Source organism: Hippocampus zosterae, chromosome 5 (genome assembly GCF_025434085.1).
Source record: "Hippocampus zosterae strain Florida chromosome 5, ASM2543408v3, whole genome shotgun sequence".
Classification (NCBI taxonomy): Eukaryota; Metazoa; Chordata; class Actinopteri; order Syngnathiformes; family Syngnathidae; genus Hippocampus; species Hippocampus zosterae.
Genome location: NC_067455.1, coordinates 20,473,589 through 20,497,692, shown reverse-complemented (window position 1 = coordinate 20,497,692; position 24,104 = coordinate 20,473,589). Strand labels below are relative to the sequence as shown.

Here is a 24,104-nt window from a genome sequence, read left to right as displayed (position 1 = left end):
TTCCATGTTTTTTTTTCCCTCAGAATTGACTGATTTAATATTCTGAGGCCCCCTGAGAAGGAAACACATTTCGGTGGCTTGGATCCATTATCTTGTTGTCTTTCGGCTACGATATACATCAAGTGAAGGAACAAAGATCGATTGGCTCAGACTCAATGTTCCCTGCCATTCCAGGTAGATGCGCGAAGTTCTCGTGGAGGTAGGAGTTGAAGCTCCATCCAACATCGATGTTGGATGTGCCTTCGGGCTATGAACAGTTCCCAATCAACAACCAACAACTGGATTTTCAAGTACCAGAGCCGTTGCCAAGGGAGCCGTCTTCCTTTATCAGGCCCAGTTGGACGTTGCTCAACAACAACCGTAGGAGTCAACACGCCACTAGGTGGTGGTCAGTTGGCAGCTCCGTGACACTCTTCAAGACATGCGGACCAGCCTCATGACATGACGACGGAATTGATCGTAGAATTGCCTGCCTGCAAAGGTGAGGGGAGGCTACCCTCTCATCAGGTCCTTAGTCGATGGGTTTTTCCAACATGCTCGCATTCATAATTAAATTAGACATTTATCCATAAAATTACTTGTGAATAAAAGCAAAACTTTATTAAATGCATTTGTATCTTTTTTTATTAATATTCAACAAATGGACCTATTATTAAAATAATACAAAATAAATAAAAATAGGAAAAAAATGATTTTCCTAATCCTTTTTGAGGAGTAATAGCTACTTTGCTCCAACAAATATTCGAGGAACACTTGACGGTTTGAATGCTCGGGAGGCAGAGTGGGTGACTCTGTCTGCCAGTGAATAAAAATGATCTCAGTCTGAGCAGATGAATGTCTATCAACATTTAAAGACATTGTAAATTATACATCAGGGATCATCACCCTGGTGGCTCACTAGTGATGGGACATTGTGATTTTCTGAGAATGTTATAGGAGTGATCGTTTACAAATGTAAACACTGGTAGAGATTCAGATAAGTAAAGTAGTGCTTGTGTCCTCTATACTTGTGTGACATTATTAACATAATCAGTCTCCCATTATTTATCATGCATGATAAATAATGACATATAAAAGGTCACTTTTAAGCACATGCGTTAATTCAAAAGTGTATATCAAACCGGTGGACATTCGCATTAATCCGTACCAAAGAAGTGGCTCTCATTTTCAAAAAGCTTGGTGACCCCTAATGTTCATGTTTGATACACAATATCGATGACGAAAATGTGCCAAGACTGAGAATTACAGAGTTGGGGAAACAATCAAATAAGATTGCTTTGCAGCAACCACTCACATATTTTCCCTCTATTTATTAATTTGCGATCTGCTCGCGATGGACGGCCGCTTCCTTTCACCTCCCGACCGAGCTAGTTGTGTGTCGTGCGCTGCAGATGGACCCCACTTCCGACAGACGGTTTAAATTAGTCTATAGGGGTTCCCAAACTTTTTGGACCGAAGATCTACTTTTCGATCAACTAACCCCCCGGGATCTACCCTTACCAGCACGCGCACACACACGCATGCATGAACGCCATGATGAGAAACAGCCTGAAACTGAGGCATGTGATGCACTTTTTCAGCCTGTTAACTATCGTAGCTCACATGCACAGTTTTAAAGTGCTTCCCTAAGCCCTCCGAGATTCCTATTCTTTGCCCGTGCCCTCGGTGAATTGTACACGAAGCAAACTCTGAATGAGAATAATGATGATAAAAGACTACAGCTCTGATTACAAGCTGCAATTGCAGACTGCTGAGCGCAAACAACTTCCGGTGACGTACTCATGCGCCACCGTAAATTCAAGATTTACCTGCTTTATTTTAATTTTTAATTTTTATTTATTTTTTGTGAAAATGAGACTGATAGGATGATTATGGTGCAGCGTACATTAACACAAAAAATATATATTACTAACATGTACAAAAACACACAAATGTTTTTTTTTCTCCTCGGATCTACTTGGGACCTGTCTTAGATCTACCGGTAGATCAGGATCTACCTAATGGGCACCCCTGGTCTATATCAATGACAACTCTCAACAGTCATTGCAATGCAACGTTTAGGTTCGCAGAGCCCCCTACAAGCAGCCTGGTTGAAAATATGCACACAATCAGGCACATCAAACAGAAGCAAAATAATAAAAAAAAAGAATACCCCACCCCCAAGAGAACAAAGAGGCTATTATGTTTTATATGTTGCATAAGAAAAATCATGCTGCCAGTTTGTCTGAGTATCACAATGTTGCCCACACGTTACTATCTCACATTAAACAGCAGACCAGCAGATCATCAAAACAGGATATACAGGATCGTTTCGAATTTGTTTACACAGAGCAGTTATGTTCAAATGCGAAACATGCTGTTCCTATTCTGACAATTAGCATTTCTTCGATATGAGCAAAGTAATGCATTTGCTGTCAATTGCTAAAATTGATACCATTGACATTTTTTTAATGTCAGCTTGGTATGTCCAAACTGGTACAAATTTGTGTTTTGGAGGGAAAGCTATCATTACCTGGAATTTTCTGATAAAGGCTAAATATTACATTAAACAAAATGTTAACTTGAAGAGTTGGAGTTGTTACTGTAAATAGATGTTTATTATTAAATAGTCCATGTAGATCTCAGGGTATTGAATTGGAAAACAGATATTGATTTGCTTGAACAATTTGAAGCAAGCTGACCAAATATAGCATCCTCTTTTCTCGTTTCCTCAAGGTGTGATAAGGTTTTTGGGGACAACAACAAAATCAGCCCTCTACATATCAGAGTAGGACTTGAATAAATTTGAACGCATAAAAGGTGGTAGGACTGTCAGTGCACCCCCCGTTGCACACAGCTTTCCCTGAGGTGCACAAGACTGAGCGCACAATGCAGTTTTGAGACCTGCTAACATGACACACACAAAAAAACAGCTTTACTGTGCTTTTGTTGGAGTGCTCCAAGTGTTCATAATTGTTGAAATATAAAATAAAATAAATATATATTTGTACATTCGTGAATGTCTCAAGTCGTAGATTTTGTATGAGTGCGGCAGTGGGGTGTTTTGTTGGACCAATCAAGTTATCGTATTTTCCACATTATAAGGCGCGTTGGAGTATCGAGCAGACCTTGAATGAATGGCCTATTTTAAAACTATGTTCATATATAGGTGGCACTGGATTATAAGGTGTACAGCATTATAAGACATATAGAATAGAAGCTACAATCGTGGCTGCAGTTGCATTACGCTAAAGGCAATACAATGCAATACAATTCAGAATTATTTATGCGGCGCTTTCACAATTGCTGCAGCTGTAACAGAGCGCTTTACACAACATTTAAAATACTACGTCCAAGAAAGAAGAATACTGATCCATATATAAGCAGGGGCGGTTCTGGATCAATTTCACTGAGGGGGCCGGGTTGGGGTTTTGATGGGGGGGCACATTCAACCCAGGGCTAAAAAGACAGATTTCAAATCTTATTTGACTTTTTATTTCTTCAAACTTTGAAATTGTAGTCATAACATTACAGTGATGAGAAAAAAGTATTAGGAGGGCTAAAATGTCTGCAAGCGTAACAATACGCCGTGTCCATCTGTTGAGAATATTCAAGCCAGGGAATGATATGGTACCAGCCTGCCGGGGACAAAAATTGCAAATACACTGAATCTAGATGTTTTACATGCATATAATTATCCAAATTTTAAAAGGCAATGTCTTATATATTGATCCTGTTAAATAAAAATTTAAATAAAAAGGGAGACTAAAAAAGTTACACACACACGCGCGGACGCACACACACGCATATAGTGGTAATTTCCTTCTCTGCGACTGCTTCTCATTTTCCCGCTCATTTTTAAGTGGTGCAGCGCACTAAAGGGTCCGACGAGAATGTTAAATCACGCACTTTGGTTCCACCTTTCGCGTCGGCGACTCGGCGCGATTGCGTAATCTACGGGGGGGGGGGGGGGGGGGCACAGGGGGAGCCAGAATCAGTGCTACAGGGGCACTGGCACCCATTGCCCCCGCCCAGAACCGCCACTGTATATAAGGCGTATCAGATTATAAGGCACACTGTCAGTTTTTGAGAATGCTCTTAGGTGTCCCATGCAGTGTGAAAAATATGCTATATTTTATTTCCTGTGGCACACCTTACGGGAATCGCTGCTGTGCAAAAATACATCTGCGATCACGCTTCATTACCATGAAATGCAAACAATTTACTTCAGCCCTGCTTCCCTTACCTGAAAAAAGGTTTGTTCCAAATGTTTGGAGAACTGATGTCAATTTTTAGGATGTACAAATTGATATGGGATAATTCCAAAACATTTGCTCTGTAGCTGGCTGTGATTCATGGCCATATAAAGATGTCATCCGGGATGATCTTTGTTTGCATATTTGACACAATGCAGCACCTATAATGAAATCCTGCCCCCTGACCTTTGACGTCAAGTGCGTTCGGTCTCAGATCACCAGCGACTCTCTGGTGTTGACCAACTACGTCATGAATTTGTAACAGCACGGGGGAAGGGAGTCATAGCAACAGGGAATTTGTTCCATGAAGCATCATTTGGGATTTCAATAATCATATGCTGTCGTGCCAATGACATTAAAGAGCTGAGATTATTTTAAGTGAGTAGTATAATTGACCCTCCAACCTTGCACTTGTTTCTCCCTTTCAATTTCATGCTGATTAGGAGTAATAAACTGATTGTACTTCTAGTCATGCTTGGATTTACTTTTCATCTCTCTTCCCTAAGATATCGTGTGGGCATGTGTGCTGTTTTCATCTCTAGCCACATCTAAAATTGTGACATTCTCTGATTAAATCATAATATACGCAAACCTACCAATTTCCATTTCGAATAAAAATGCCTCGTGATACATATCATTTTTCACGATGTCGGTTTTGACCACATGGAGCTAATACTACTGTCCTCCAACCCTAAAGCCTTGATGTTATTCTAACCACTTCACCCTGTTGCAGTGATAAAAATGTTCCTTGACTCGAACCAATGTGCTGCCCTTATGTCATCCAGATAAATCCAAGTTGTCTTCGTCCTTCTCTTTTTCTCAGTTTTGCAGATTTTGAAGTGAGTAGCGACCCTCCCACAGAGTCATGGCGTCTGTTATTCCGAACATTTAAAACATTTAAAATACGGCAGAAAGGCGCTGAATGTATAGAGCAGAGAAACTTTGCATCAGACACATCAAATATTAACTTGAAACATACTTAATTGTCAGGAATGGTTTCTGGAAATGACTCAGTCTCTGCAGTGAAAGAAAGAAAGACCACCAACTTCAGTGAATCAGACTTTGGGAGTGTCACACACATGTGACAGGGCCAGCATCCAAGCAAAAATAATAATGGCTTGGCCTGGTCATAGCCAATGGAAAACAGCTTGTTCTGGTTATATGTTCTCAGTGTGGGTCTCCCAATGAAGCCGGATCAGTAAAGAGTTGCTCATCATGTGAATACAAATTCATTGTGTTTCCAACCTCCAAAGTGCCAAAGTACCAATCAAGCCAAGAAGAGAAATAAAAAAGTGTAGATACCGTACAGCGTGGCTAGAATTGGCACAATGTCAGTGGTAACGTGATGCTGAGAAGTTTGTGACGAAAATAATCTTGTTTACCCAAATCTCTGACCGTACATCAGAGACAATAAGGCCAGTATGGAACTTTGTGGACCTTGACCCGTTCACTCATGTGATTTCGGAAAAGTGAAACCAGGCAGGCACCATATGGATCCTGCAGTCTGACTCAGGACTTTCAACCGCAGCACTCAAATCTGATCGGGTCTCAGTTTCTCAGTGGGAAATTAAGCCATAAGTGTGGGGTGGGGGGAAAGTTTACAATCACATATTCACTTCCTGTCAGTATGTAAAACCAGAGATTGGTTCAACAATCCAGTCGACGGGCTAAAAGACTAGAATTAGGAGTCAATAATGGAAAGAAGAATAACATGGTAGCAGATATTATTAATACATGAATATCATTTACAGTGCATGCTACACACAGTACATGAATGTGAGCAACACAGGAGTTTGACTACCTGACGACTATTTAGGAGGATGGGGATTCATTAGGAGAGATTTGGGACCAAGATACAAATAGCAAAGATTTACAAATAGTTGGCGCCACCGCTAAAATGTTAATATTGTCTATATGGATTTCTAAACACATACTAACTGTATTCTATCATTTAAAAAATAGTTTATAGCTAAACAAAAATAATACAGTATAAACCAACCTAGTTACCAATTTGTCAACTTATTAAGGCGACACATTAGTTAGGCATGTTGTACGTCTACGGAACTTTAGAAATGAGGAGAAGGTTAAAAATTTGGGACTATAAATCATTATTGGGAATCTGATGTTGCCATCCAAGGCAATGCTAGTTTCCCCGCCAGTCCATGATCCACGTGGCCGAGAAAGACTTTGGGTATTTCGTCCAATCATAATTGTTTTAACAGTAACGTGAGCTAGTTTCTGTGGTCTTTCTTTGAAGACATTTTCAACGGGATTTTCAAGTACCGGTAGTTTTTCCTCATTTGAGCATTCTGGTGATGTGTACCTTTTCCTGGAGCAAGATTAATTTCAAGGGCATTTTAGAAAGGCGCTTATAAATAAAATGTATTATTATTATTATTACTTACAAAAGCACAAAAATAGAAGGATAACCGCATTACAGAAATATTGGCACAAGTTGACTCTATACAACACAGTAGTATCTCGTAATATCAATTCTCTGCATAAATAATTGTCGGCTACTTTGCAATTCATCAGTGACTTAATGATGAACCTCCATGTCTGTAATTCTTCTGACCCCCATATTATGTAATACAATTGGCTGATTGTGATAGCCAGTAATGTGTTTCCCAAACTCTCTGGCCAGCTGAAAGAATTCGATTAATCAATCAATCATGCATTCATTTTCAACACCGCTTGTCCTGAACACGGTTGCGGGGTCATATCATATCAATCATTTCAGAAAAAAAGACATTTTGTTTTACACCTATGAACAAATTATAAATATAATCAGAGCATTTTAAAGACATCTTCTTTTAAGATTTAAAATTGTAACCCATTTCTTTCGAAAAAATTCACATTTACAAAAACAATAACAAAAAGCATTTTTTGTTTGAACACTTCACATAATCATTTCAATTACAAAACGTGTACATAACAATATGATTTTTTTGGATGAGATTTGTTTGTTTTTTTTCCCCACTGTGCTGTTTTTTGTCACATGCTGTGAAACACCAAAGATTATCAATGTTGCCGGTTTGTGAACCATAACAGAAATAGACTAACAATCCTACTTTGTACTGTACATGTCAGGAGGCAAGGGAGAGCTGTCTATGTGGTGGAGCAGTTCAAAGATACCACATCTCTGGGAGTTGCTCGTATGCACTTCCAAAGTACTAAAGACTCAAATTGTCACCTTTCAGTACTTACCTTTCATGACAAGTTACAAGTGAAGGCTTTAGCTCGAACTCTTCACTGCCTTATCAGCACTCATGAAATATAGCAAAATAATGTGACAAAATATGAACTGAGGGGCCGGGCAGTGACGTATATAAGGTGATTCTAAGCTGCTTTGGTGTGTCAAGATTTCCATATTAGCCTGTTTGGGTTTATTCATGTTCTGTGTTAAAACCATTTATTGAAAATGTTATGATGACAAGATCACAAAATCTTGTACACTGTACAGAAGGGTCGAGCAGAGATTATGTCAATCATGTAAAAGTCGGAATAACATTGAAGGCATTTCCATCGACAAAAATTAAATTAAAAAAGAAAAAAAAACGTACATGTGATCCTCAGGGTCTCCAAAAGCCGAACCGGAGCCAAAAAGCTTTGCGTGAGGAGGCTCCTGTCCAGCAGACCCTTGTTCAGCATTTAGTCCATGAGTCATAATGATGACGTCAAGTGGCAAATATTGTCTCCTCTATCTGCTTCTTAGCCATACGGTAACTTGAGCTCAGACAATATGCTTCGTGTAGCACATCATTAAGTTATTGTCTGACTCAATTCAAGTGAAACCTACTGCAGAGGCAGCATGTCTGACAGGGTAGTCGTCACAATAGGAACAGAACAGCTCAAAGTGTGATACTTAACCCTCAACAAATATCCTGAATAAAAGGAGAATAAGGGACTGTCTTGTGTCTTTCCCGATTTGTCTTTCCAGCTTTTGTTTCTCGACCACTTTTGTTCATTAGGGTCACGGGTGAACTAGAGCTAAACCCTGCATTTAAATCCAGAACCTCAGAACTGTGAGGCAGACATGCTCATCACAAGTCCACAGTGGTTTGCTGCCTTGGTCAGAATCAGGGTAACTCTGGGCCGTCTCCACGTTCAGTTTATTCCAGTGGGCTGTTAGGGCGGCACTATTTCTGCCACCGGGTTCGTTTCAAAATCAGCAAAATCAGCATTCAGTTCTGATTTGAATTATTGATCCAGTTCAATTTGAATATTGATATTGGATTGAATGGGAAGCAATTTTAAATTGGTAAACTAATTAGGATAAACTTTATACATCTTCACTAAAATCAAATAAGTAGGCCAGTCTGAGCCATGAAACTCCATGGCTGTAATGGAGTCCCACTCCGGCCCTGGTCAGAACCATTTAATTCCTAATATGATAACGTGCCAGATCCAAAAGCTGAAAACTGCCAATACCTCATCAAGCTAGATCACAATTCTGAGTATATGGTTGTCATTACATTTTCCAGGGCTGTCTCTGAGACAAAGTGCTTTCCATGGCATTTCAACCCCAAATTTAAAGAAGCACTCAAGTTTAATTCTGAGTTCATGGCAGGACTCTGGTTAAAAAAGTATGACACATACTCAAAAGGTTATCTAACAGGAAGTTGGTTGGTATCACTCTTGAATTGCTGTGGTACAATTGCCATGCTCAGGTCTGGCAAATTGGAGTGGAAGTGGAGACTGAACAACATGTGGAAACAAGAGCTTCAGTAGCTGCGGCGGTGCAGGCTATAATTCATGTCAGTTTACAGTATATGTTTGGGGAGGAGTAGAGAAGTCGAGGATGTGAGTGGTGACATGCTTCTTTTTTGTAGATCAGCTGTTCAACTATTCTCTCATTTGAATGCATTTGGCGAAGTATATTTCATATATTTTGTCAATTTGCCCTGAGCAAAGCTGCTAATTAAACCATTCTGTTAAAACCCTTTGACCGTTGAAAATAAAATCAGATCAAATACACGCACAAATGAATTTGACCTGGCAGATGCTAACGTAAATAGTGTGAGTCTAAAAGTTTAATTGCCGAAAGACTAACCTGACAATGACCAGAGAAGCCTGCTAACAAACTATTGTACTGTGTTGGAAAAAAAGTGTATTTGTTCTACTTCACAAACAACAAGGTTGAGTCTCGATCCGTCAAACATAAGTATGAGTACATACCGGGCATCTATAGTAAACAACACACAATTCATGAAATGTTGCCTGAGGAGTGAGGACGCAAACAAATGGAGTGAGGCCAAAGCTCACCGAGTGACATGATGGATTGATGTGACACATCCCTCACCTGTCATGCTGCTGACTTGTTATTGATTTACGTAACTTGCTGCTGTGTTATTTAATGGCAGGGATTAGTCACAATCTCATCCCAAAACATAACTGTGAAAAAGCCAAAGAAAAAAGAAAAACAAAGTTGTGAAGTCCGATGGACGGAACACCAAGATCACCGGTGCTGCCATGTGCCAAAGCTTTAAACAATGTAAAGGCCATAATATCACAATGGTTATTTTGAAGAGACATTTTGGAGAGTCCTTCCTGCTACACAGCTTTTCACAGTGTATTAACAATTCATCCATTCCTCATTCTGTGCATCGATCCAATTTTGTTAGCACGTGAACTCATGAGGGTCGCGGACGAGTTGCCATCTGTTTCATCCGACTTCAGACGAGAGGCGGGATACACATTGGACTGATCATCAGTCAACCCCAGAACAATAATCGAATTCCACCTCATTATCTGAGGAATTAAATTGGACTCAATTAGACTCAAAGTCATCTTTTGTAACTCTTCGTACAGTTTCCCACAAAGGCATCATCAATAAAGCCATCTGGGTTGCGACACATGGAATGCCTTCACTCGTGTCATGACTTGGGAATGATTTTATGTTCAAGCATATGTTTCCCCCTTTTTCTTGTTTCTACAGTAATAGAAGAAGACAATAGAAAAGGGGGTGTCAAAGTCATATGACAGAATCAAACTGTGGATTCACTTTTAGTGCAGCACATGTCAACCCCAAAAGCTTGCAGGCAGAATGCAGCCGACCACATCAGGTCGCCAGCAAAAGCAAAAAAAGCAGTTTGATTTGATTCATATACAATCAATATTGATTTACAAAAACAACAACAACAACAACAAAACTGTGTTCTATGCGATCAGGTACTCTTACAGTATAAGCAGAACCATGAAGGCCAAACGCAGTCCATTCTGGGTTAACCTCCAGTTGTTTCAGATTTTAACCTTGCAAGTTAACACGTGTGCCACAAACCCGAGGTCCTACGTTCAAAACTCAGCTCCAGCCACTCTCTGAGAAGTTTGCATCTTCTTCCAATGCTTACATGGGTTTTCTCCAGCTACAGTAATCTGGTATCCCAATAGGGTTGGGATATGCCCTCGCGACCGACTTGGGACCAATCTGTGAGCTACCTGTCGATTGCGATCGTCGTATTGGGCTTCCCTACCCTATAGTGTTAAATTATCACCAGCAGATTTGCAGTTCAGTGTTTGAAAAATAGCCAAGTTCAAACTTCACTATTAGATGCAAATAAATGTATCAGCCCAATCACTCACACACACACACACACACACACACACACACACACACACACACACACACACACACACACACACACACACGCACACACACACACACACACACATTCCTGTAAGACTATATTTGTGAGGTCCGGGTAACTCCAGATAGGGAGTGAGGACCACCCTTTCTGATAGGTTTAGAGAGGAACTAGTCTTAGATTTGTACACTAGATGTCACCCCAACTACTTTCCCCACTTCAACTTCTTTAAAAAACAGAGCAATAAAAAGTAGACTTGAAACTGAAATCATAGCAGGAGTGAGGACTCTGAATGGGCACATTCAAAGTCCTCACTCCTGTTGTGACTTTGGTTAAAATATCTTATCTTTTTTGGTTTTGTTGCAGTTAAGCATACAAATCAACTTTTGGTATGGCCTTCAGAGTTTTTCCTCTCTTATTAACCTGCAATTACACAGCAGACATTTTGTATTTTAATTTTAAAAAGTGTGAGTAGTCTGTTTTATGAATAATTTGATAGTTTCAACTTAAGATAAGCAGAGTTCCTCATTTATACATTATATATCAATCACAACTTGAACCGATTGATTGCTGTACAATTACTACTACAATAAAAGTGACCCATGCTTTGGCCAATTAATTTACGGAACTAAATCAAATATATTGTAAAACTTTATAAGTACATGTCAACATTAAATCTCACCTCAAGTAGAACATTTTTAACAACACTGCTCAGGAAGAGTAGAAAAGAATTGAAAAAAAAATACTCCAGCAAGAAAATTTAAATTTAAAAATGAAGAACTCGAGAAGCAGATCTTTTCTTGAAGTTCTTTACGTCTTTACAGGTTCTTTGAGCCAAGGCCTGCGGCTCTTTCATTTTGCAGTCAGTGCATTGTTCTTGCTTGACACCCTTTTATAAGTCTCCCCAGGTGTTTTTCCACAGCAGCCTTTTCTTCTTCATTCCATGGTCTCCTCAAATTTGCTCTGGGAGACCCTAAATATGATGACAATTGCAATTTAATGATACTCACAAAGACCACCTTGTGATAGCTTTACAATGTGGATTTTATACGTAAAAAAATAAAAGTACTTGTCTTTTTCTCCAATTTAGATTTTGCCTGCTCTTTGGGTGTAAGGTTTTTTCCATCCATCCATCATCTACCGCTTATCCGGGGCCGGGTCGCGGGGGCAACAGCTTTAGCAGGGAAGCCCAGACTTCCCTCTCCCTAGCTACTTCTTCCAGCTCTCCCCGGGGGATCCCGAGTCGTTCCCAGGCAAGCTGGGTGACATAGTCTCTCCAGCGTGTCCTGGGTCTCCTCCCGGTGGGATATGACCGGTACACCTCACCGGGGAGGCGCTCAGGAGGCATCCGAATCAGATGCCCAAGCCACCTCATCTGGCTCCTCTCGATGTGGAGGAGAAGCGGCTCGACTCTGAGCCCCTCCCGGATGACTGAGCTTCTCACCTTATCTCTAAGGGAGAGCCCGGACACCCTGCGGAGAAAACTCATTTCAGCCGCTTGTATCCGGGATCTTGTTCTTTCGGTCACGACCCATAGCTCGTGACCATAGGTGAGGGTTGGGACGTAGATCGACCGGTAAATTGAGAGCTTCGCCCTTTGGCTCAGCTCCTTCTTCACCACGACAGACCGATACAACGTCCGCATCACAGCAGACGCTGCACCGATCCGCCTGTCGATCTCCCGCTCCCTCCTACCCCCACTCGTGAACAAGACCCCAAGATACTTGAACTCCTCCACTTGGGGTAAGATCTCCTCCCCGACCCGGAGGGGGCACTCCACCCTTTTCCGACCGAGGACCATGGTTTCAGATTTGGAGGTGCTGATTTCCATCCCAACCGCTTCACACTCGGCTGCGAAACGCTCCAGTGAGAGTTGGAGAGCCCCGTTTGAAGGAGCCAACAGCACCACATCATCTGCAAAAAGCACGGATGTAATACTGAGGCCCCCAAAACTGACCCCCTCAACGCTTCGGCTGCGCCTAGAAATTCTGTCCATAAAGGTTATGAACAGAATCTGTGACAAAGGGCAGCCTTGGCTGAGTCCTAACCCCACTGGAAACGATTCCGACTTACTGCTGGCAATGCGAACCAAACTCTGACATCGGTGGTATAGTGACCGAACAGCCCGTATCGGGGGGTTCGGTACCCCATACACACGAAGCACCCCCCACAGAACTCCCCGAGGGACACGGTCAAACGCCTTCTCCAAGTCCACAAAACACATGTAGACTGGTTGGGCGAATTCCCACATACCCTCAAGGACCCTGCTACGGGTGTAGAGCTGGTCCACTGTTCCACGGCCGGGACGAAAACCACACTGCTCCTCCTCAATTGGAGGCTCGACTTCCTGACGGACCCTCCTCTCCAGCACCCCTGAATAGACCTTACCAGGGAGGCTGAGGAGTGTGATCCCTCTGTAGTTGGAACACACCCTCCGGTCCCCCTTTTTAAAAAGAGGGACTACCACCCCGGTCTGCCAATCCAGAGGCACTCTCCCTGTTGACCACGCGATGTTGCAGAGGCGTGTCAACCAGGACAGCCCCACAACATCCAGAGCCTTGAGGAACTCCGGGCGGATCTCATCCACCCCTGGGGCCTTGCCACCGAGGAGCTTTTTAACCACATCGGTGACTTCAACCACAGAGATAGGAGAGCCCACCTCAGAGTCCCCAGGCTCTGCTTCCTCCAAGGAAGGCGTGTTGGTGGAGTTGAGGAGGTCTTCGAAGTACTCTGCCCACCGGTTCACAACGTCCCGAGTCGAAGTCAGCAGCGCCCCATCCCCACTGTACACAGTGTTAGTGGTGCACTGCTTCCCCCTCCTGAGACGTCGGATGGTGGACCAGAATTTCCTCGAAGCCGTCCGGAAGTCCGCTTCCATGGCCTCACCGAACTCTTCCCACGCTCGGGTTTTTGCCTCGGCGAACACCGAAGCCGCGGTCCGCTTGGCCAGTCGATACCCGTCAGCTGCCTCTGGGGTCCCACAGGCCATAAAGGCTCGATAGGACTCCTTCTTCAGCTTGACGGCATCCCTTACTGCTGGTGTCCACCAGCGAGTACGGGGATTGCCGCCACGACAGGCACCAACCACCTTACGGCCACAACTCAGATTGGCCGCCTCAACAATAGAGGCACGGAACATGGTCCACTCGGACTCAATGTCCCCCGTCTCCCCCGGAACATGGGAAAAGCTCTGTCGGAGGTGGGAGTTGAAACTCCTTCTGACAGGGGATTCCGCCAGACGCTCCCAACAAACCCTCACTATACGTTTGGGTCTGCCAGGACGGACCGGCATCTTCCCCCACCATTGGAGCCTACTCACCACCAGGTGGTGATCAGTTGACAGCTCCGCCCCTCTCTTCACCCGAGTGTCCAGAACATGCGGCCGCAAATCCGATGATACAACTACAAAGTCGATCATCGAACTGCGGCCTAGGGTGTCCTGGTGCCAAGTGCACATATGGACACCCTTATGTTTGAACAAGGTGTTCGTTATGGACAATCCGTGACGAGCACAGAAGTCCAATAACAAAACACCACTCGGGTTTTGATCGGGGGGGCCGTTCCTCCCAATCACGCCCCTCCAGGTATCACTGTCATTGCCCACGTGAGCATTGAAGTCCCCCAGCAGAACAATGGAGTCCCCAGCAGGAGTACTCTCCAGCACACCCTCCAAGGACTCCAAAAAGGGTGGGTATGCTGAGCTGCTGTTTGGTGCATATGCACAAACAACAGTCAGGACCCGTCCACCCACCCGAAGGCGGAGGGAGGCAACCCTCTCGTCTACCGGTGTGAACCCCAATGTACAGGCACTGAGGCGGGGGGCAATGAGTATGCCCACACCTGCTCTGCGCCTCTCACCGTGAGCAACTCCAGAGTGGAAGAGAGTCCAACCCCTCTCGAGAGAACTGGTACCAGAACCCAGGCTGTGTGTGGAGGCAAGTCCGACTATATCCAGTCGGAAATTCTCTGCCTCACACACCAGCTCGGGCTCCTTCCCTGCCAGAGAGGTGACATTCCATGTCCCAAGAGCTAGCTTCTGCAGCCAAGGATCGGACCGCCAGGGTCCCCGCCTGGACTCGAATCTGCAATGAAATGGGACATCCCTGATTTGACACTCATTGTCAAATACGTTGCATGCATTTTAACTGTTTAAATTATGAAAAAAGAGATATAGTTCCTCATCCAAAGCTTACCATCCAATTCAGTCTTCCCTCTTTTGGAGAGATGCTTTTCCCTTTTTGGGGCTAAAGGTCGATACCACCACATGAAAAGGAGAACAAAGTGACACATTTTACTAAATCAGTGTTGAACAAAAATATGCTATCAAGGCATTCATTTAGTAACCCAATTCCAGTGAAATTGGGACATTATGCTCATCAATCAAAACAGAATACAATGATTTGCAAATCATGTCCAACCTATATTTAAGTGAAGCATTACAAAGACAAGACAACATTCAATGTTCAAATTGGTACATTTAATTTTTTCCAATAATATTTAACTTAGAATTTAATGGCTGTAATGCGTTCCATAAAAGATGGAACAGCTAGCAAAAAAAATAATGTTGAGAAATGCTCATCAAACCCCTGTTTGTCACATCCCACCGGTGAACAGGCTAACTGTGAATGGGTGGGTGCCATGATTGGGTCAAAAAGTAGCTATCCTGAATTCACAAGCAAAGATTGGGTGAGGGTCACCACAAGTTGAATCGTTGAAGGACAGAGTTTCACAACGTATAATTGCAAGGAATTGAGGGATTACGTCATCTTTGGTCCATAATATCAAAAGGTTCAGAGAATCTGGACCAATCAGTGCATGTAAGCGGCAAGGCCAAAAACAGATAACATTCAAAGGCCATGACCTTCGACCTATCAGAGAGCACTGCATCCAAAACAACCTTGTCCCAGCTTGTTTGGAACGTGTTGCAGCCATCAATTCCAACATAGTAGTGTAGCCAATTACCGTATTTTCACGACTATAAGGCGCCATTAAAAGTCTTAAATTTTCTCCAAAATGGACAGGACGCCTTATGGTGCGGAGCGTCCTTTATATGCGCTGAGTTCCAAAATCTGACTGACAGCCAACACGCTGTTTATATGGAGAAAAGGCGGAAGTGACTGTGAAAGAAGGCGGCCAATCAGAGAAGGGTGGGCGTGTATATATACATATATGGAGAGGGAGAGAGAGAGAGAGAGAGAGGGAGAGAGAGGACAGGCAAGCTAGTCCGCCAATGGTGAAGGGTGGGCGTGTAAGTGGACGCCTCAAGCCAGTACCAACACTTGTATAGCGTGTGGCAATGTGCATTGTTGCAAAACAACTCCGGTTTTGGTTTCTAAGAACCCCTGAAAATAAATTCGACAAAGAGACATGCCTACGAAGCTCAGTTAAAACTTAAAGCCACCGGTTATGCTTTTGGCATGCGTGACCATCTCACAGCAGCGGTGAAAAATCAAGTCAAGCAAATGAACTCTGAGCTTGCCGTTATTCCCGGAGGCTTGACTAAAGAACTCCAACCGCTGGACATTGGCATCAACCGGGCGTTCAAAGTAAAGTTGCGAACAGCATGGGAACAATGATCGATGGCAAACACAACTTTACAAAGAGTGAGAGGCAGCGCTGGGCGAGTTACGCCACAATACGCAACAACGAGAGGGAACGCGGCGTTTTTGATGGATTACGGTACTTGCACAATTGTTCAATTCTTTCTACACACACACGCGCTGCCACCATGTTTCGCTCTGTTCTTTACTTTCAAATGTGGGAAAGCTTCACACGAGAGAAATGTTGACTTTGCTGTTGCTACTCCTTCTTTCCGCTCGGCAATGCGTAGCAACTCACACTAGCATGTGATGCATTCAATGACAACTGATATGTGCAGTCCTCTGCTTCTGATACAGAGGATGAGGACTTTGATGGATTTCTGGGTGATGATTGATCGAAAACGTGAGAACATTGTACGATGGCTAAATAAAATACACCCGAACTCAGTTCTGCTTTCGTTGCCTTTTTAAAAACTTGTTTTTATCTTATCTGTATGTCTTGGCATGCTACCGTATGCTTCAAGCTAACGTGTTAGAGTGCGCGCATGCATGCCGTATGTTTAAGCTGGCGTATGTTTTACCACTGTAAAACTGCGGCTATTCGTACGATGCGTCCTGTGTATGTGTAAAATACAGAAATGTCACGCATTAATGAGACTGCGGCCATTAGTACGATGCGTCGAATAGTCGTGAAAATACGGCAAATAGAGGTTGAACATGACATGCAAATCATTGTATTATGTATTAAATACAAGTTTGTGCTTCCATTAAGAATAGAGAAGATTTACTGGGCAACATATAACATTTGAAAGGTATGTTACAAGAACATGTTGTATGATTTCATGCTAGTCAGTGTGAACCAACCGACATGATTACATTTTGTTAGACCAATGCAAATATTTGGCAGAAATAAAATACTGATTCCTGATTCAAAATAACTATCATCCATAAATTATCTTCCCCCTTCAAGTGCATTCCAGTGGCAGCCAGTGAACGAGCCTGGTCTCTATTGAACGCGAATAGCAGGGGTTTCGAAAAACATCTTTTATATTGATAGATTACATTGTCCAGTGTGGGCAATGCATTTGATAAATGAAATGGTAAGAACATGAATCTAAATACAAAAATACCCAAAACAATGCTGTAATCGATCGTGTAATATTGTACAGTAGAAATTTTTGTTGTATGTCATTTCATAGTGCTTTAGGTGCTAGAGTGAATTTACGCCGCATTATTTCCCCCAAGAAACATTTGATTTATAACGGCTAAAAATACACAAGGATTAAATATAATTTATATATGTTCCTCATACTGCGTGACAACTGACCGGAACAAATTATGGAGAAATTAAAACTCTTGACATGTCCATTCATCCGTTCTGCCCCCCCCCCACCCCAAAAGCCGACTGCCCCCATGTCGAGCGTTGCCACGTACAAAGTTACACCAGTGTAGCCCCTGAAAACAGCTTAAAACGGAGCAAATGTAACCCTGCTCAGGAGGTGGTTTAAACATTTACTCTGGAGTAAATGCTAGTATGCGGGGCAGCACCGATATAAAATGGGACGTGTGAACGCTACAGGAGTAGACTTGCTACGCGTGAAAAGAGTTGATTACATACGGGTAGAATGTGTTGCTTTCGTGCTCGTTTGTACTTCTGTCATCTTTCCTTTTGTAGGAGACTGCACCGTCTCAGAGTTGATTGTGTAGTTTGTTCCTTTATGTGTTCACAAACCCTCCCACAGAATTTATTTTGTGATGCCTTATGTTTCCTTTCCAATTGCCTTGCCATCTTTAAATTTGATTGGCCACAGTAGAAGCAATAATGACTTCTGTGCCAAACTCGTTTGCCTTCCCTTTTTGTAAATGCTTTTATGGTTAAAGAAGGATCTTCTTTGCTCATCTTTTGTTTTTACATAGGTTAATGGGTTACCTTCTTTACGAATTGCAGACATGACTGTGCTCCTCTGCTTCATATGTCTGATGACTTGTAGAGTCTTCACTGGATGTATCATAAGAACAATTTTTCTACCTTTGGATGGAATATCTCCTCGTCATCACTCGACTCAGAGGATGTCTTAGTTGGTTTGTATTCCTCATCTGATCCAAAAAGACTTGAGTCAGAATAATCACCATCTTCAGTGGGATTGTCCATCTGTTATTTAAAAAAAAAAAAGATCAGAAAATACCATTGCAATTAATGATGTTAGAGAATAGTACTGATAATTCAGGCTTACATGACAAGATAGTTCTGTGGGATAAAATATTAATCGAACACATTAACATGGCAAAACAGAAATACCTTATAGAAATAACTTATTTTGTTTAATATGGGCAAATACAGCATTTGAAACTGACCGGGTAATCAATTAAAAGTCGACTTATTATAATTTTTAAAAATGTCTATATCACTCATTTCCAGTGCTTGGCAAAGATAGGTAAGTGCCGAAACCAAATAATGGTATCAGGCTGATACCGGCATTATTTTAAGGTTATCGTGGAGGCTGCCAATACCAGCAATCGATATTTCAGAAAATCAACATCAACATTCATCCACTAATTTGCCGATTAACGTCTAATCACTAAGTTGATATGAGTATGATAAGGTTAAGATTCATGCTGAGAATGCATCACTAGTGTGTTTTTATAAGCCTGGGCCAATAACTGGTTTGACGTTTGAAAAGTCAAAGTTTCAATCACCACTAATTCGGCTTTGCCAATAAGGATATTTGGGATCAATAAACGATGAGCGAGTGTGGTTACAAATCGCAAAGGTTGATGACAGTGACAATGTATGTTGCCACAAAAAAATCATTAAAATGTCCCCATAAAATAGTAGAAAGCTTAACAAACATAGAAAATATGCATCTCTCCTCATATAAGTGGGGGGTTTTTCAGCCCAAAATGCATAGGTTTTGGTGATCCACACATTTAACCTTTATTATTGTTTTTTATTCATTTATTATTTAATTTTAACTTTTGTGTTGATAATGGTTCACAGTATAATATTTCGTTCAACCCACTTTATCTGTAAATTGCTTGGTATTTTACATCGTCTTTTTGCAGTTACTTTCTGTATATGGAAAGACACTGGTTCCATTTGCAACTAATTCTCTGCTCAACTAAGATGGCGGCGGCGGCGAAAGACGCTGGGTCATTTGCAACTAATTTTCTGCTCAACTAAAATGGCGACGACGACGACGGCGAGACGACGGCGGCGGGGGGGGGGGGGGGTGTTAAAACTTCATTTTACCACACCAACGGCCTATTCTGTGGCGCTGTATTGTGTGTCTGACGGCCTATTGAAAGTTTATTGTTTGAGAGGAAACTTTCTATCTTGGTGACAACTCCTTAGGTACAGCATGGTAGAGTTATTCATATAGTTGGTTTCACTCTAATGCTGATATAACACGAACCTTTGAGCCTGCCCGAATTACTTAGAATAACTAACTTGTAAGAAAACATTCAAAACTTGAGTGTCTTACCTGCTTTAATTCTGAAGTATTTGTCACTTTCTGGGGTTTTCTCGATGATGCTGACTCGTACGCTCACTCTTCTCAACGCCTTCCGTTTGTGCAGGTAGCAAAGCGCGCGTTTCCTAATTGATGGTCAGCGAGTGTGATGTGGGGGAGGGTAGCTGTAGAAACTCGTTTCCTGCAACGTAACTGTGACGTTTTGGGGTGTGAAAACAGCCCCGCCCCTTCATAACCAAAACTCCTTCACTTTTCCTCTGAGGTCCGTTTTGAAGTGGGGCATAGTAAATGTCAAGCAATATCAACATATTTTATGAACTCTTGTTTACACCAATGTCATGTACTCCTAAAATGAGCACAGCATATATACATGTGTGTGTATATACATACTGTATATATATACAGTATATACACACACACACATATTTTAAAAACGACTTAAAATATTGTAATTGTTCTGAAAGCAACATTATTCCCAAATGCTAATATGGAATTGTGATGAAACATCATTATTATTTACTTATTGGATGCAATTCGTATTATACAGTTTCGATGTCCAAAGCAGAATAAAACGAATTAGATTTTCTGGGGACACGACTGCAACACTCAACTCTTCTTGCAAAGCTTTGTTGCTGCTGTATGAACCGCGCTCCTAGTTGATCACGTGCTCAAACTAGTGTGGGGGAGGGGAGCTGAATAAACTGTTCAAACAGTGCAACTGCGAGGGTTTGGAGCTGGGAACAGCCCCTCCCCCCTTCATGGCCAACGATAAACTAAAATTGCTCAGCCTTTAACTTTTATTTTACTCTGCGGTCTGTTTTGAGGGGAGCATGATAAATTTCAAGCAACATCTATATGTTTCAGCAACTGTAATAACACAAATGTATATACCTGTTCATATTTTTTAAACCAGACTTAAATATTATAATTGTTCAATGAAACATAATTACAGTAAGTATTGCCATCTATTGACTTCTGTCAAACGAAAATTCCCTCACCCAGAATAAAAATCTATCCATTACACATTTGAGTACGATATTACATTATATGATTGCTTCAGGAGTATGAGGTACCGAGTCCCCTGATGCGGGCACTTTGGTCCCTCCACCACAGATGTCAGAATTTGGTTCACATTACCGGCAGTAAGTCAGAATCGTTTCCAGTGAGGGTTGGGCTCCGCCAAGGCTGCCCTTTGTCATCGATTCTGTTCATAAACATTACGGACATTGGCAATTTCTAGGCGCAGTGTAAGTGTTGATGGGGGTCCATTTTGGTGGCCTCAGTATTACATCTCTGCTTATTGCAGATGATGTGGGACTGTTGGCTCTTTCAAGCAGGGCCCTTCAACTCTCACTTGAGCGTTTCACAGCTGAGTATGAAGTGGTTGGGATGGAAATCAGTCGGAAAAGGGTGGAGTTCTCTCTCCGGGTCGGGGAGGAGATCTTGTCCCAAGTGGAGGAGTTTAAGTATTTTGGGGTCTTGTTTGCAAGTGAGGGCAGGAGGGAATGACAGATCGACAGGCGCAGCGGTGAAGCGGCTGGTGCTTGCTCTGCGCGCTTTGTATCGGTCAGTCGTGGTGAAGAAGGAGCTGAGCCAAAGGGCGAAGCTCTCAATTTACCGGTTGATCTACGTTCCAACCCTCATCTACTGTCATGAGCAATGAGTCGTGACCGAAAGAATGAGATCCCAGATACAAGCGGCCGAAATGAGTTTTAAAGGTGTTCCGGGCATGTCCCACCGGCAGGAGGCCCCGGGGACAACCCAAGACACGCTGGAGAGACTGTGTCACTCAGCTGGCCTGGGAATGTTTCAGAATCCCCGGGAAGAGCTAGGAGAAGTGGCTGGGGAGAGGGAAGTCTGGGCTTCCCTGCTAAAGCTGCTGCCCCTGTTACCCGACCTTGGATAAGCGGTGGAATATGGATGGATGGATATTACATTAGTGATCGATTCATAACAACGGACGAACGTTCCGATAAATGGAACTAGGAAGCCATACGGAAGCTCGAATTAGAGCAAACTCAAGCAAGTCCCGTTCGATACCGCGGAATAACTGTCTGCACCACTTTTTACTCTCTTTGGCACAAAAACAGCAGAATCTCTCTATTGGCATGAGTTTACTGGAATCGTGAACGACTTTCTATTCCATTCATTTACATTTACGTCCTGTCGATCGTTGCATCCAAACAAAGGAATGGTAATGACTGTGGAAGAGAACATGGAATGCATCCGATTAGATGCTCAAAGCAAGTTGCTTGTGGCTCGACGGACTGTAGAGTAAATGAACGTTTCCTGGAATGCTTGACCTGCTATCATGCTAACTCAACTCAACATTATTTATAGAGCACTTTCAAACAGCCATCGCTGCATACAAAGTGCTTTACATGGAGCAATTTAACATATACAACAAACAGTAACGCAGTCTGTAATAAATACGGTAGAAAGCACCGAACAGCAAAACCAAGAACAAATCTAAGTCATGGTGAGTCAAATGCCAAAGAATACAATTGAGTTTTGAGGCGCGTTTTGAAGATGGGCAGCGAGGAGGCTTGCCGAATGTTCAGTGGGAGGTCATTCCAGAGAGAGGGACCAGCAACAGAAAAGGCTCCATCCCCTCTGAGCCTCAGTTTAGTTCTTGGTCCTTCTAATAATGTCTGGTCCGCAGACCAGATGAGGTCAGCGAGGTAAGGTGGCACGAGGTAATTTAGAGATTTGAAAAGGTCATTTAGAGATTTGAAAACAATTTGCGCTAACTGGAGCGCTAATCAGAGAGAAGGCGAGTTCCATCGCGCTATGGGCATGGAGGACTTTGAAGGGTCCCGTGGATGCCTTCAGACATTTGTTGCACAACATCAGCTGAGCAACGCTGTCTTGGGTGGTGATCGAGGGGAGGTCAAGTTCGAGATAGTGAGTGATTGGAAAGAAAAGCCACCAGCTGTTATAGGTCTCATTTTGGAGCAAAGAGCCCTCATTTTGTGACTACTCTTGTTATAATGTATTTTGTTCATATACCTGTACTGTATACTGCCGTTTTTGTGTTATTTGTGTTGTTGGAGCATATATTTTTGCATTTTACTGCTTGTGTTCTTACACATGTATTTTGTTAACACACTTGCATGTTCATAAAGGACGTGTACCGTAGTCATGTCCCACATAAGGAAATTCTGTTATCAAGACTGATTGAGCAACGCAAACATGATTTCTTACTAAAGAATACTTACTGTTGTTACTTATTGGATGCAAATCATAATGATCCAGTTGAAATGTCCAAAGCAGAATGAAACAAATTGGATATGCTGGGGACACTTCTGCAATACAGTACCTAACTCATTTTTTCTTGCAAAGCGTTGTGGCTGGCTTCTGCGCAGCTCTGCTAATTGAAATGTAAGCAAACTCATGTCTGGGGGGAGGGGTGCAGCAAAAACTTCGTTTTGGAGCAGGTAACAGCCGCTCCTCTTCATGGCCAATGACTAAGTCAATTATCAAAATTGCCATAGCCTTTTTGAACTTTGAGGTCTGCTGTGAAGGCGAGCATGATAAATTTTGAGCAACATCTACATACAGTATTTGAGTAACTAGGCTCACCAATGTCACATACTCCGCGCACACACAGTATATTTAAACTGACTTACAATTTTACAATTGTTTTTAAAGCAACATAATTCCAAACTCTAATATGGAATTTAGATGAAACAATTATTTACTTATTGAATGCAAGTCATATTTTCCAGTTTCAATGTCCAAAGCTGAATGAAATAAATTGGATATGCTGGGGACACTTCTGCAATACAGTACCTAACTCATTTTTTTCTTGCAAAGCGTTGTGGCTGGCTTCTGCGCAGCTCTGCTAAATGAAATGTAAACAAACTCATGTCTGGGGGGAGGGGTGCTGCAAAAACTTCGTTTTGGAGCAGGTAACAGCCGCTCCCCTTCATGGCCAATGATTAAGTCAATTATCAAAGTTCCCACAGCCTTTGTGAACTTTGAGGTCTGATGTGAAGGAGAGCATGATAAATTTTGAGCAACATCTACATACAGTATTTGAGTAACGAGGATCACCAATGTCACATACTCCTAAAATAATTACAGCAAATAAAATTATATATATGTTCACAAACACAACCGCACACACAGTATATTTAAACTGACTTAAAAATTTACAATTGTTTTTAAAGCAACATAATTCCAAACTCTAAAATGGAATTTAATCGTTTCTTGGTTTCTTGGAATTGGAATTCTTTACTTATTGAATGCAAGTCATATTTTCCAGTTTCAATG

The 24,104-nt window shown here is 42.3% G+C and overlaps 1 long non-coding RNA gene across 1 annotated transcript; it reads right to left on the bottom strand.

Annotated features, from left to right (window-relative positions):
* Positions 1-17,618: 17,618 nt before the first annotated feature.
* On the bottom strand, positions 17,619-19,925 carry LOC127600388 (uncharacterized). Its single transcript, XR_007962329.1, has 2 exons — positions 19,842-19,925; positions 17,619-18,511 (listed from the first exon to the last, which is right to left on the bottom strand). It is a non-coding gene; the product is annotated as an uncharacterized LOC127600388 (long non-coding RNA).
* Between the last annotated feature and the right edge of the window lie 4,179 nt (positions 19,926-24,104).